Below are 13,107 nucleotides of genomic sequence, written 5' to 3'. Positions count from 1 at the left end.
TGAGTCCACAAAAGATCAGCTATGATCTCATTGAATGGTGGAGCAGGCTTGAAGGGGCCAGATGGCCTACTCCTGCCTCTGGTGCTTATGTGCTTATGACCCTTTTCAAGAAGAAGGTGAAGTTTGGACTGCTGTATCTGGCCCGTCTTTGGGTCACTTATGAGGAGCAACATTTGTACTTTGAGTTTCCCGAGGAAGCGATGGACTTCGCAAGAAAGAAAGGACTGTCAGTGGATGGAGGCGTTTGAACATTGCTGCAGCGTTCATGCAAAAAAGTTTTTGTTTTTTGATTTTATTTGTAATGCCTTCTGTATTGATCCTGGGGCTGCCGCATATTTGTGTGAGTTAAAGTTTACATTTGTACTGATGGGGGATGGAGGTGTGAATTTTCGAGTGGGGTTTTTGATTTTTTTTGTGTTTCTTTCGGTAAACTGGCTGGGATTGTTTCCTTTTGCATGTGTGGCTGAGTGGGGGAGGGGGGAACAATTGGTGGAAAAATGTATGGTGCCATGTGCGGGGGCTACCAGGCTAGCTGGGCGGGCTGGCCCCTGGAAGCGCAGTGGGTGTTGAGCAGATGTTATGCTTGTTGAAGAGGGCGGTGTTCATAGTGCTGTTATTGTGGGGGGGTGGAACAGTTCTGGTGACAGGGAGGGACTTTTGCTGGGGAACAAAAGGGAGGTCGGGGACGGAGGCTGCTTGGGGCGGGCCTGCGGATGCATGGGGTGCGAGCTGGAGACTGGCCCAAGAAAGGTGATGGCTGATTGGTGGAGGCGAGAAACCCCCCCAACCAGGCTGATCATATGGAATCAGATGGCTAAATGGGACGGTTAAGAGGGCACGCGTGTTTCCACATTTGAGGGGATTGAAGGCGGACATGGCAATGTTACAGTAGATGCACCTTAGGGTAACCGATCAGATTAGGTTAAGGAAGGGATGTCGGGCAGGTATTTCACTCGCGGTTGGACTCTAAGACTAGGGTGGGTTGCGATCCTGATTAATAAGCGGGTGTCATTTGAGGTGGGGAGAATAGATGCAGATGTGGGAGGCCATTACATCATGGTTAGTGAGAAGTTGGAAGGGCTGTCGGTGGTACTCATGAATGTGTACGTGCCAAATTGGGATGATGTGGAGTTCATAATAAGGATGTTGGGGAAGAACCCGGACGGAGGATGGCCAACACCCGCATTGGCGATTGAATGTTGCACTGTTAGCGGATGAGGAGGTGTGCGGGCGGGTGAGGAAATGTATCCAGAACTCTCTGGAAGTTAATGATACAGGAGAAGATCTGAATACGAGTCAATAGGGAGAAGGTAGACAGAGCAGAGAAGGACCGACTGATAAGGGTAATACTTCAGGTCGACAGAAGGAATGCAGAGACCCCAGGGGCAGGGCTTTTAAGGGAACGGCGGAGGCTACAGGCGGAATTTGGCTTGCTAACAACAGGGAAGGCGGTGGAGCAGCTGAGGAAGACGAGGGGGGCGATTTATGAATAAGGAGAGAAGGCCAACAGAATGCTTGTGCAGCAGCTCAGAAAGAGGGAGGCAGCCAGGGAGATTGGAAAAGGAAGGGACAGGGATGGGAACCTGGTCGGAGACTCAGCAGGAGTTAATAGAGCATTTAAGGGGTTTCATAGCAGGCTGTATGAGTCGGAACCCCCAGCTGGGCCAGAGGGGATGAGGCTGAGGTGATGATTAGAAGAGCTGAGGTTCCCGAAGGTGGACAAAGAGTTGGTAGAAGGTCTGAGGGCCTCGATCGTGATGGAAGAAATAGCAGAAGGGCTGAAGGCCATGCAGTCGGTTAAAGCCCCGGGACCAGACGGGTACGCAGTGGAGTTTTATAAAATGTTCTCTGGGATACTGGGGTCACTGCTGATGAGGACATTTAATGAGGCAAGGGCACTTCCCCCGACGATGTCACAGGCCACTATCTCATTGATCCTGAAGTGGGATAATGACCCAGAGCTATGCGGGTCCTACAGACCGATCTCCTTATTAAATGTAGACGCCAAACTGTTGGCCAAAATCTTGTCCTCTAGGATCATAGACTGCGTTCCGGACGTGATTGGGGAGGACCAGACAGTATTTGTTTAGGGCAGGCAGTTGGCGGCCAACGTTAGAAGGCTGCTGAATGTGATCATCATGTCCTCAGAGGGTAGGGACGTAGAGGTATTGGTCACAATGGACGCAGAGAAGGCATTTGATCGGGTGGAATGGACCTAGCTGTGGGAGGTGCTGGGGTTCGGATGGGGCTTCATCAACTGGGTTAGGCTGCTGTATCAGGCGCCTGTGGTGAGCGTACGGATGAACTTGACATCGGGCTATTTTAGGCTCCACCGGGGGAGGAGGCAGGTATGCCCTGTCTCCCCACTGCAGTTTGCGCTGGCCATAGATCCGTTTGCAATTGCGCTGCTAGCCTCAAGGGGCTGGAAGGGGCTGGTTCAGGGAGCGGTGAAGCACAGAGTCTCGCTACACGCAGATGACCTGCTCCTATATGTTTTGGGCCCACTAGAAGGGATGGAAGAAATTATGAGGATTCTGGGGGAATTTGGCCAGTTTTCGGGTTATAAATTGAACATGGGGAAAAGTGAGATGGTCGTGATCCAGGCAAGGGGTAGGAGAGGTGACTGGGGGAGCTGCCGTTTAGAGTGGTAAGGGGAAGCTTTCGATACCTAGGAATCCAGATGGCACAGGAATGGAAACGGCTACATAAAAGTTAAATTTGACCCGCCTCATAGACCAAATGAAGGAAGATTACCGAAGGTGGGACATGTTCCCGTTATCACTGGCTGGGAGGGTACAGACAGTGAAAATGATGATCCTCCCGAGATTCATGTTTGTGTTTCAGTGTGGAAATGAGTTTAGGTACCTGCAGGCGCGAGATTTCCTAGCAGGCAGGTCTCAACCTTCCAACTCTTACCACCAAGGGGGATACAGGACAGGGTAGTTTCCAGAATGTGGGTGGGAGAAGGGAGGGTTTTGGACATTTACAAAGAACTCATGGGGCCAGAGGAAACGCAGACCGAGGAGCTGAAACACAAATGGGAAAAGGAGTTAGGAGGAGAGATAGAGAATGGTCTCTGGGCGGGTGCGTTGAGTAGAGTCACGCATCCAAAACATGTGCCAGGCTCAGCCTGATACAGTTTAAGGTCGTTTACCGGGCTCACATGACAGTGGCCCGGATCAGCAGGTTCTTTGCAGTAGAAGACAGGGAGAAGAGCAAGGTGTGCAGGAGGATCAGCGAACCAAGTTCATATGTTCTGGGCATGCCCAAAGATGAGGGGATTATGGCAGAGGTTTGCGGATGTCATGTCATGTCCAAGGTGTTAAAGACAAGGGTGGCACCGAGTCCAGAGGTGGCGATTTTTGGAGTGTTGGAAGATCTGGGAATCCAGGAGGAGAAAGAGGCAGGCAGGCTGGCCTTTGCCTCCCTGGTAACCTGGAGATGGATATCATTAGTGCGGAGGGACTCAAGGTCCCTGAAGTCAGAGACCTGGCTCACGGACATGGCTAGCTTTCTCTGTCTGGAGAAAATCAAGTTTATAAAAACAAAGCTTTGGTTTGTTGTTGGAGTGTGTAGTATGTTACATATACATTTACGTCTACATCTGAATCTCTGGCAATGATAATTGTATAGAAGAAGTGATTCAAGTATTCTGTCATGTTATCCTTTATGTCTTCCATGACTTGACCACGCCATACCAACTGTTTTTCTCTCATATATTTCAATTCATTCTACTTTACCCATCCTTGCTGTTACCTTTTGGTGGAAACACACCAAATGCGTACCCGGTTGCTGTCCTACTGCAGTTCCTGTTGTCCTAACAAAGAACAAAGAAAAGTACACCACAGGAACAGGCCCTTCAGCCCTCCAAGCCTGCGCCGACCATGCTGCCCGTCTGAACTAAAAACAACTACACTTCCGGACGGACAATTTCTCCCATCACCCATGTATGCAATATGGGTTGGTTCTTTTGCAGCCCATATTGTTTCCATTGTACAATTGGCTGTGGCATTAATTCTGCAGCTTGCTTCTTCAGTGTCATATATTGGATGTCTACAGAAGTGGCTTCTGTATTACATCCCTCTAACTAAAGAAAAAAACAACACAGGAACAGGCCCTTCGGTCCTCCAAGTCTGTGCCAATCTTTCTAGACCAAACACCTGAATCCTTCTATACCCCGTTTGTTCATGTGCCTATCCAGCATATGGTGGTTTTATGATATAATGGCTTCCTCTAATTACCCCAATATTCTCCACTCTATATAATACTCTGCTGAGTGTTGTCATAGTTATAATGAGTAGCACTAAAATAGCACTGATTAACATTACTATTCATGATACATGCAACATTAGACCTATATACATGTGTCAAATCTCGGAGCTGGATTCCAGTCAACCTCTGGTTGGTATTTTGTGAGGAGTTAAATAGATTTTCATTTTTAACCCACAGGGGATGTATTCCCTCAGATGTTCTCACATCTGTTCAAACACCCATGATCGATAGATGCTACAGACATTGTTCCAATATGCATCATTCAAAATATCTTTCCCTCTCCCAACTAATTTGTCAATGGTGACTGTGTCACTTTCTAATACAGGGGAAAAGTTTAAAATTATCTGTGTCATGTCTTGGTCTGTACCCAGTAGACAGTTGTGAAACCCTTGCCTCTACCGAGAATGCATTTTGGCTGTCTTAAAGTTCAGACCTTCTTGCCAAGAGTTGCTAGATCAATAGAATCAATCATTGAAATTCTGTAAATGCTGCAGTGGCATCATTCATCAAGCCATCTTTTAATCTGTTTTAATTCTTTGTGGTTGGATTGCAGCTATTGGCCCTGTCCTGCATTGGGCTGGGCTGCTTCAGTTACTAATTGGTCCATCAAGGCAAGATGCTGTTTTCAAGTATCGATTGAACACCGCTGAGGCAGGGCTACATCTGTACTGTTTCAGATTACGGGTACCAGGTCATGGTGTACACCATAATACAAAATCTTATTCACATTTATTAATATGACACAATATCTGGACCTAGACTTGTGTTTGAATATGGGTCAGTATGTACGGGTGATGACGAGGCCTTGACTGCACTGTAAAGTCACTTACTCTTCTATTGACACATTCAGGATTCCACGTAGTATTCTGCATTCTGCATGGTCTTTTGTGTACCAGAGGCTGCTGTAAACTTAGGCAAATGACGGCCCCAGTCATCTCGTGTTAATTTTCTATCAATCAGTTGTTATGGACTAGGGTTTAGAAAACTCCAAATATATCATGGCGTTCACCTGACCTACAACTGTTTATTGATTTTGGTTACGATGAGCACAAGAGCCTGCCTTTCAGTTGTTATTCTACAGCTCATAGGCACTTTTCATCAAAAAACAAGCTTTGTTCTATGAATTTAGTTAACATTTGTATAAACATACACAGTAAGAACTTTTTTCAAACCCCACACATCCACAGCAATCTAAGTATAACCCTTAATGAATTCCCCTTTAACTGTTCCAATTCAATAACAAAATCCAAATAAAACCAGAAACCACTTTTCAAAGGTGTGGCCCAGCACATGGCATTCTTACTGTAATAAGATTTGTTATTGATACTCTGTTCCCTTTTTCAAACAGCAGGTTTGAATTCCTTCCAGAAAGCAATTATTTATTTTAAGCTAAATAGCAGCCTGGAAACAGCTTTTAAAATTAAACTTTCAAGCTGTGCAGTTCAAAACCAGTCCAAAATCAAAGCGAAATTAAAACCCACATAGCCACAGCCCAGTTCCACCCACACAATTACGTCACTGAAGCCATGTGATAAGACAAAAACATTTCTTAAAGGGACACTCCCATGACACAGGAAAGCATTTTGATTGCAAACAGTGTTTCTGGTGCCCTCCTTCTTGGATGTCCCACAAGATTCGGACATGTGTGTTGCAGGCTGTGCCAGCATTTATTTCCCATCCCTAATTGCCCTTGAGATGCAGTTAAGAGTCAATCACATTACTATGGGTCTCGAGTCACATGTAGACAATACCAGGTAATGGCAGATTTCCTTCCCTAAAGACATCAGAGAACCAGATGGATTTTTACGACAATCAATAATGGCTTCTTGGTTATCCGTTAATTCCAGATTTCTTTATTAAATTCAAATTTCACCATTTGCCATGGTGGAATTTGAGTCAGTTTCGCCAGAGCATTACTCTGTGTCTCTGGTTTACTGTTCAGTGGCAATACACTACACCACCACCTCCCCTATGTGCAATTATGTTGGGCATTGGTGAGGCTACACCTGGAGTATCGTGTGCAGTTTTGGTGTCCTTACCTGAGGATGTTCTTGGTATGGAGATGTGCAGCAAAGGCTTACCAAGCTGATTCCTAGGATGGTTTGACTGTCAAATGAGGAAAGACTAAATCAGTTAGTATTATATTAATTGGAGTTCAGAAGAGCGAGAGGGGATCTCATAGAACTTACAAAATTCTAACTGGATTAGACAGGGTAGACTCAGAAAGAATGTCCCCAATAGTGGAGAAATCCAGAACTGGGGGTCATAGTTTGAGGATAAGAGGTCAACCTTTTAAGACTGAGATGAAGGGAAATTACTTCACCCAATGGTGAATGTGGAATTCACTACCACAAAAAGTAGTTGAGGCCAAAATGTTGTAATTTCAAGAAGTATTTAGATATAGCTCCTGGGGCTAAAGGGAGGGGGGGGGGGGGGGGTTAGGGGACATCAGGGCTTTGAACTAGATGATCAGCCATGATCATAATAAATGGCGGAGCAGGTTCGAAGGGTCAAATGGCCTCCACCTGCTTCTATTTTCTATGTTATACGTGTGACAATAAAAGGTTATTATTATTATATGACACTTAAGAGGCAACGAGCATAAGTCAATCACATTGGAGGGGGTCTCCTCCGCTCCAGAGCAGACAGATAAGGACGGCACATTTCCTTTCCAAATACGCAAACAGATTAATGGTCACTGACAGGTTTCTTTTTAAAATCCAGTTTCTATTAAAATGAATTAAAATTCTCAAACTGCCATCTGAACTTGTTCTCTTGTCAGTTCAGCAACATAACCAATACACTCCCCTCCCGATAGTTGAAATCTACTCCATTATGAGGCCATTTCTCACATTGCAATTTGTGGGTTGAGACCACTAATTGAGTGTCAGTGAGCACATCCACAAAATATGTAAAAACTGTTATTTTTTTTCTTCCTGTTATCCGTAATTTGTACTATCTATCAATTCCTCATTATTGTATGGTGATTAATTGGACATTTTGGAGTTGTAATGTTTACATCAAACTGTCGTCTTATCCCTCTGTCCCTTGATCGGTCTGTCTGTGGTCCCAGGTGACATCTTGTGTGCAGGAAGCTGGAATTAGAAAGGGTGTCTTTCGGTCGCTATGGACAAGATGGGCCGAATGATCCCCTTCTGTGCAGTACCGTTTCTATTGTTCCATGGTTCTAATATCGGGTCATCTTTCTTGTGTGAATTGTTGTTCCAATCAGGTCATTGCTAATTTCAAATTATTGGTTCCCAAACCTTCATTTTTGAACTCTGATTAATACAGTTTTATGATACCAGAGCGAGGAGAGAATAAATAAACTGTATAAGATGGGGAATGTAAAATAAAGCAGCAAATCATGTAATATACAGCATGTCATCAGTATCTGGAAAACAGTATCAATGCAAGTTACATCACAAGGAACCTGACTCAGAACATCAAACGTTTTTTTCTGATTAAATGATGATGCTACTGTGGTTAGACCAGTGTTTTTCAAAGTTTTTTTCCAGGGACCCATTTTTACCAACCGGCCACCTTTCGGGACACATGCCTGCCGACCATCGCGACCTACGTCGTCTGACCTTCACAACCCCCCATTTTCTCTTGCCTTGTTTGCTGCTGACAAAATAGAGGAATCGCAATCACACCCAAAGCACGTGATGTTGACATTCGGGGGGGGGGGGGGGCGGGGGCATGACCTGCTCTCTGCCTCTATTCAGGGAGGAAGATTATATTGCATTAAAAAATCTTCTCCTGCTTTTCCGATTGTGCAAACCTACCTTGGCTAATAAAGGGAAAGGTTCCAGGTGCCACCTTAACCACCTTAGCAACCTGTCCTGCTGCTTTCAGGGATCTGTGGACATTCACTGCAAGGTCCCGCCCTTCCTCTACACTTCTCAACATCCTCCAATTTATTGTGTAATTCTTTGCCTTGTTTGACTTCCCCAAATCACCTCACACTTCCCTGGGTTGTATTCCATTTGCTGCTTTTCTGTCCACCTGGCCAGACCAGTAGCTGCTTTATATTTTGAAAGACATGAGGGATAAATTATTTGCTCCTGTATCAATTTGCATTTCATTCAATTCCGAGGTGTGGGCTGGTTGGCTGGCCAGAATGTTCTTTTGTTTCTCCATTTGTTTTCTCTCATGTATGAAACATGCCTTATGCTCAATTGTGTTCCGAATTAAGCAAAAATGTGAACATGAGCTGGTTGGCCAAATGTGGTGGTATATTCAATGTAATTCAGCCTATCACAGGATTTGGAGACTTAGGTGCTGATAGCTCAAGACGATTTTGGGATCAAAAGTAGAAAAGAAATTCATAACAGAAGTAGAAAAAAAGTATCGTCACATTTTGGGTGAAACATTGCCTTCAAATGTGAGCTGATCAGGTTTCCTTATTGGAGCTTCCGGAACTATGCGGGTCTGCGCATGTGCGCCAATGAGTGGGCACGCATTTGCAGCGTGCCTCCATTTTTTTTACATAGTCACGGTCGTCATTTTGAATGCCTCTCGCAGACAGCATTGTTAAAAGCTGGCTGCTGCGTGCGAATTTGCGCAATCGGGAGCGTCGTGACAGACGGCTCCGCGACTCTCCCAACACCCGCAGATGACCGACCCGCAGGCATTTGAAAATGCCTGGTTTAGACCACAATCCATGCATTAGGCCCACAGTTGTTCAGATTGTGGGTCCCAATGAGGAAGTGAGCAAACGAATATGATGGACAGTAGGACCCTGAGGGTAATGAGTTCACAGACAGAGAACAAAGGGATGAGCACAGCATGGCTAGGAAGGGGGAGGGGAGCTTTGCCTCGTGGAGAGAATAGTGAAAAGGATGCTGGGTAACAAGAGGCCCAGGATAAGTGAGCCAATTAGGATATATGGCCAGGTCAGGAGGTGTGTAAAATGACCAATGGGAAGTTTGTATGCGAATCTTGATGTCATTTGAAGTATATCTCCAGTGTTCCTTTGTTCTGAGGTTCTCTTTATCCTGGGTTCTCAGAAGACAGTGTGTGTGTCCTGAGGTCCTATGGATTGAGTCAGCCTTGCAAGTGAGTTATTATTAAATGATATGATACCGGCAAATCCATCTCAGATTTTATTGAATCCAGATTGACAGCAAAATAATCAGGAATTAACATTTGGTGCCGAAATCCAGATTTCTCTAGATCCTTGCCTATCATCTGCGAAATCAGAATTGGACTGCTCTCGGAAGGGGGAAAAGGAAATGGGCCCACGATATGAATAGATAAAACTTCCCATATCGATTTTCCTCTGTCTTGTATTCTGCTAACAGTCTAATCACTCGCATTTGATCAGGTAAGATTGTCTCGACGAACTCAAAGGTCAGTCTGATGGATTAGAAGAATTGATTTCAGTCAATGCAGGTACGGCTGAGGGTTGGAATGAGGTAACAATTCAGTTGGTGTCTGATGGAATGTTGTCTGGTCAGTCAGTTACATGTGAGTAGAAAATTAAAAATTGGTTCTATTAAATTACACTTTAATTCGGTTAAGGTCTTTAATGGATTGATGTGATGTCGCTAAAACAGTTCAGTAAAAGCCCGCTGATGGAATGTTTGCGGACAATTCAATTCCGTTCAATTCGAATTGGCTAAAATTGGTTAAGGTCTTTATCGGGTTGATGTGATGTCGCAAAACAGTTCAGTAAAAGACCGCTGATGGAATGTTTGTGGACAGTTCAATTCTGTACAAATATAATTGGTTATGCTACCATTTATTATGGGAAGATATGGGTTGTTTGAATGAAACAGAATTGGGTTATAAATGACAGGGGGAACCAGAGACAAACTTGTGTGTTGATGAATGAATGTATAATGATTTGAATTGATACGGTTGAATGGAGATCTCCAATGAATGAATGAGTCCGTTTAATAAGAATGTGATATCCTCTGATCCTAGTTTTGTGAAATGTTGTGTTTTAGGAGGTATTAAAGTGAGATTTAAAACGGGGTAAGTATTTGAAAGTTCTTTAGAAACTTAGTAATAATGATTAACATTGTGGGAGTTAATTAGAACATAATTCTCAGGAAATAAACACAAAGTGAAATCAAAATGTATAAATTGGGATTTGTAAATGATTAGTTGCAACTCGGCATAGTCTTGGCTGCTAAAATAAATAAATAAATAAAATAGTTTCACATCAATTAGAAGTTATAAATGGCAGGCAAGAAATGTGATCAATATTATGAAGTAGTGATTTAATATGCTCAGCACTAAATTGGTCTTCGCATAAACACAAAGAGAAGTTTTACTCCCAAGCAGTCAGAGCTCTGTGCAACTGACCGGTTGAAATTGACAGGGCACAGCTCCACCAGGGTCCTAGTTCCCGATGTATCACTAGAAAGTTAATAGCAGAAGAAATGAAGTTTAGAGTGTTAAATACATTGTAGAAGGAGCTTTAAGGAATAAAGATATTAGACCAGAAGTTAGAGATTACATTATAGAGGGGATATCAGGCAATAGAAACGTTAGACCTGAAGTTAGATTAGGAGAATTACTTGCAGTATCAGGAAATAAGAATCTGACGACAGGGAAAGATTTAATAAAATTAAGATGATGCAGGAAAAATTAGGATATTAAAACTAATTCATGACAGAGAGGAAGTGTGGGTGAAACTGCCGAATAAAACCACAGGAGATGTAATCATAAAAAATTTGGGTGAACATACAATTGTATTGGAAGAACCATGGCGTCTAGAGCAAAAGAAATTATGTCAGAATTTAAAAATCTGGTCAAATTGAACAATAACAGAGGAATTATGATACTCCATCAGCAGCCTAAGGGCAATGAACGTAGGAATGTAATCAGTAAAGATTTAAATGAATGGAATGATAGAACAAGGGCGGCCCTCAGTTTAAAATGGTTCACAGTGAGCATCAGGAAAGCACAAGTCAGGATTGTGGGGCATTCTGTAGCCCGATTGTTTGGACTGGTAGTAGTCATATGAAACCCAGGAGACGGTCAGATACTGGGTATTCAGGAGAATTGATAATGCATTTGCAAAGACAGCGATGGGATGCTGCAGCCCCCAGGGAGATTGGGGCATTCAGTTTTGTCATGATTGTTTTGTGAAATATCAGGCAACTTTAATGATTGACGTTTGTGACCACAGGGGGGATTTTGAATCCAAGAAGTGTCAGTGTAAGTGGGATGGTAGATTAATGACAATGTGCAATTACTGCAAGGATAATTTGGCCGACAACAATGTGACTCTAAAAGGCTGTGCAAGCTTGTGGGCAAGTGACAGACTTGTGGTATCGATTTGTGAGGAAGTACGTAGCTTATGCTGTTGGGATGACCTGCGGATGTAAAATGAGCCTAACAGTGTTAGAGACTGTATCACTGCAATGATGCCGTGCCACAGGATAGATCATATCCCCAACTCGCTCAGACAAGGGAAAAATGAATGTTTGGGTGTGGGTGTCAGGATGCCAGTGAATTGAAACCTGTTAGCAGCATCAATAGGACAGATGAATCAGTGAAAATATTATGTTCGGAACTTATCCTTTCACAATCAGAATTAAAAACGTTGAAGTAAACGCAGTAGCAATATCCAAAATGTATCAGGGAAAGTTTCGACCTGATTGAATCACTGAGTTAGAAAAAGAGGAATGGTGGCAATGGAAATCCGGAAGTCCTGGAGATGGTACTTCTGGAATATCCAAGCAAGGATAGGAAGATACAAATCAAGAAATAGGGCCCTCCCCACCTTTGACCTGTTCATTTTAGTTTCAGATGAAGCAACAATAATACAGATGAAGAACCTGAACAACACTCTGCAGAAGAATATTTCAGACAGTATGGGAAAAAAACTAATGATACAATTGGCTACATGTTTGAGGGAATTAAATGATAGAGCCCGGAAGAAAAATCTTACAGGTTAGCAACAAATCAAAATATCAAATTATTACTGAATACTGAAACCTCCGGTCAGACATCTCTAACGGGACGTTAGCTGATGGGTGATCTGTGGTCTCCAGTAAGGACGTATTACGCGGTGGAGTTATTAAGGGTCTCGGCAGACAGCAGTGACTGACGAGGAACCCCCGTATTTTAAATGACAATAGTCTAGAATTTTGGCAGCTTGATGCCGCGAGGGGAATTGTAACCAATATAGCATTGGAGAGTATAACAGTTAATACAGATGAAATGTCCTGTAAATTGTTTGGGACTGTTATGTATAAATTCAAGTGGGATGTAACTACAAAAAGTTAACTGTACTAAGTGTGTGAGTGGTGTTTAACAAAAAAACAAATAATGGCAAGTATACACTCCATAATGTAAGGAAAATGATAACAAACAACAGGGGTTTGAAGAAAACTGAGCTATTGTCTCAAGTATGCAAGGGCTGGCAGGCTACATGATTCAGTACAATGTTCGACGTCAGAGTCAGGAAGTCAGGAATAGAAACAGGATTGGTTGAAGCTCCTGCAATTAATAAAGCAAGATAATCAGTGCATGATACAAGATATCATCAGTTACCATTTCTATGGGAAACGGAAAGCGCTTCCTAAAAAAAACCCCAGTGAGGGATAAGGACCTTTTGGTCGCTGATGGACTGAGTTGTGTGCTGCTTCTAAGGGACATGAGGAAGCTTTTATGGTGCTACTACCCCGAGGTAGTCAGATGCCTTGGAGGTAGTGGAACAACCGGAATGGCTATTGTGTTACCTTCCTGAGCGGCGCCAGCTATGCTTCACGGTGATTGGACTTGAGGAAAGCACATCACAAAGGGTCTATCGACACTGGTCTGCAAGATGGATGCATTTACCATTGATTTTCCTGTACAGTTTACAAATCATGA

Source organism: Scyliorhinus canicula, chromosome 6, assembly GCF_902713615.1.
Source record: "Scyliorhinus canicula chromosome 6, sScyCan1.1, whole genome shotgun sequence".
NCBI classification, from domain to species: Eukaryota; Metazoa; Chordata; class Chondrichthyes; order Carcharhiniformes; family Scyliorhinidae; genus Scyliorhinus; species Scyliorhinus canicula.
This window is presented reverse-complemented; position numbering follows the sequence as displayed.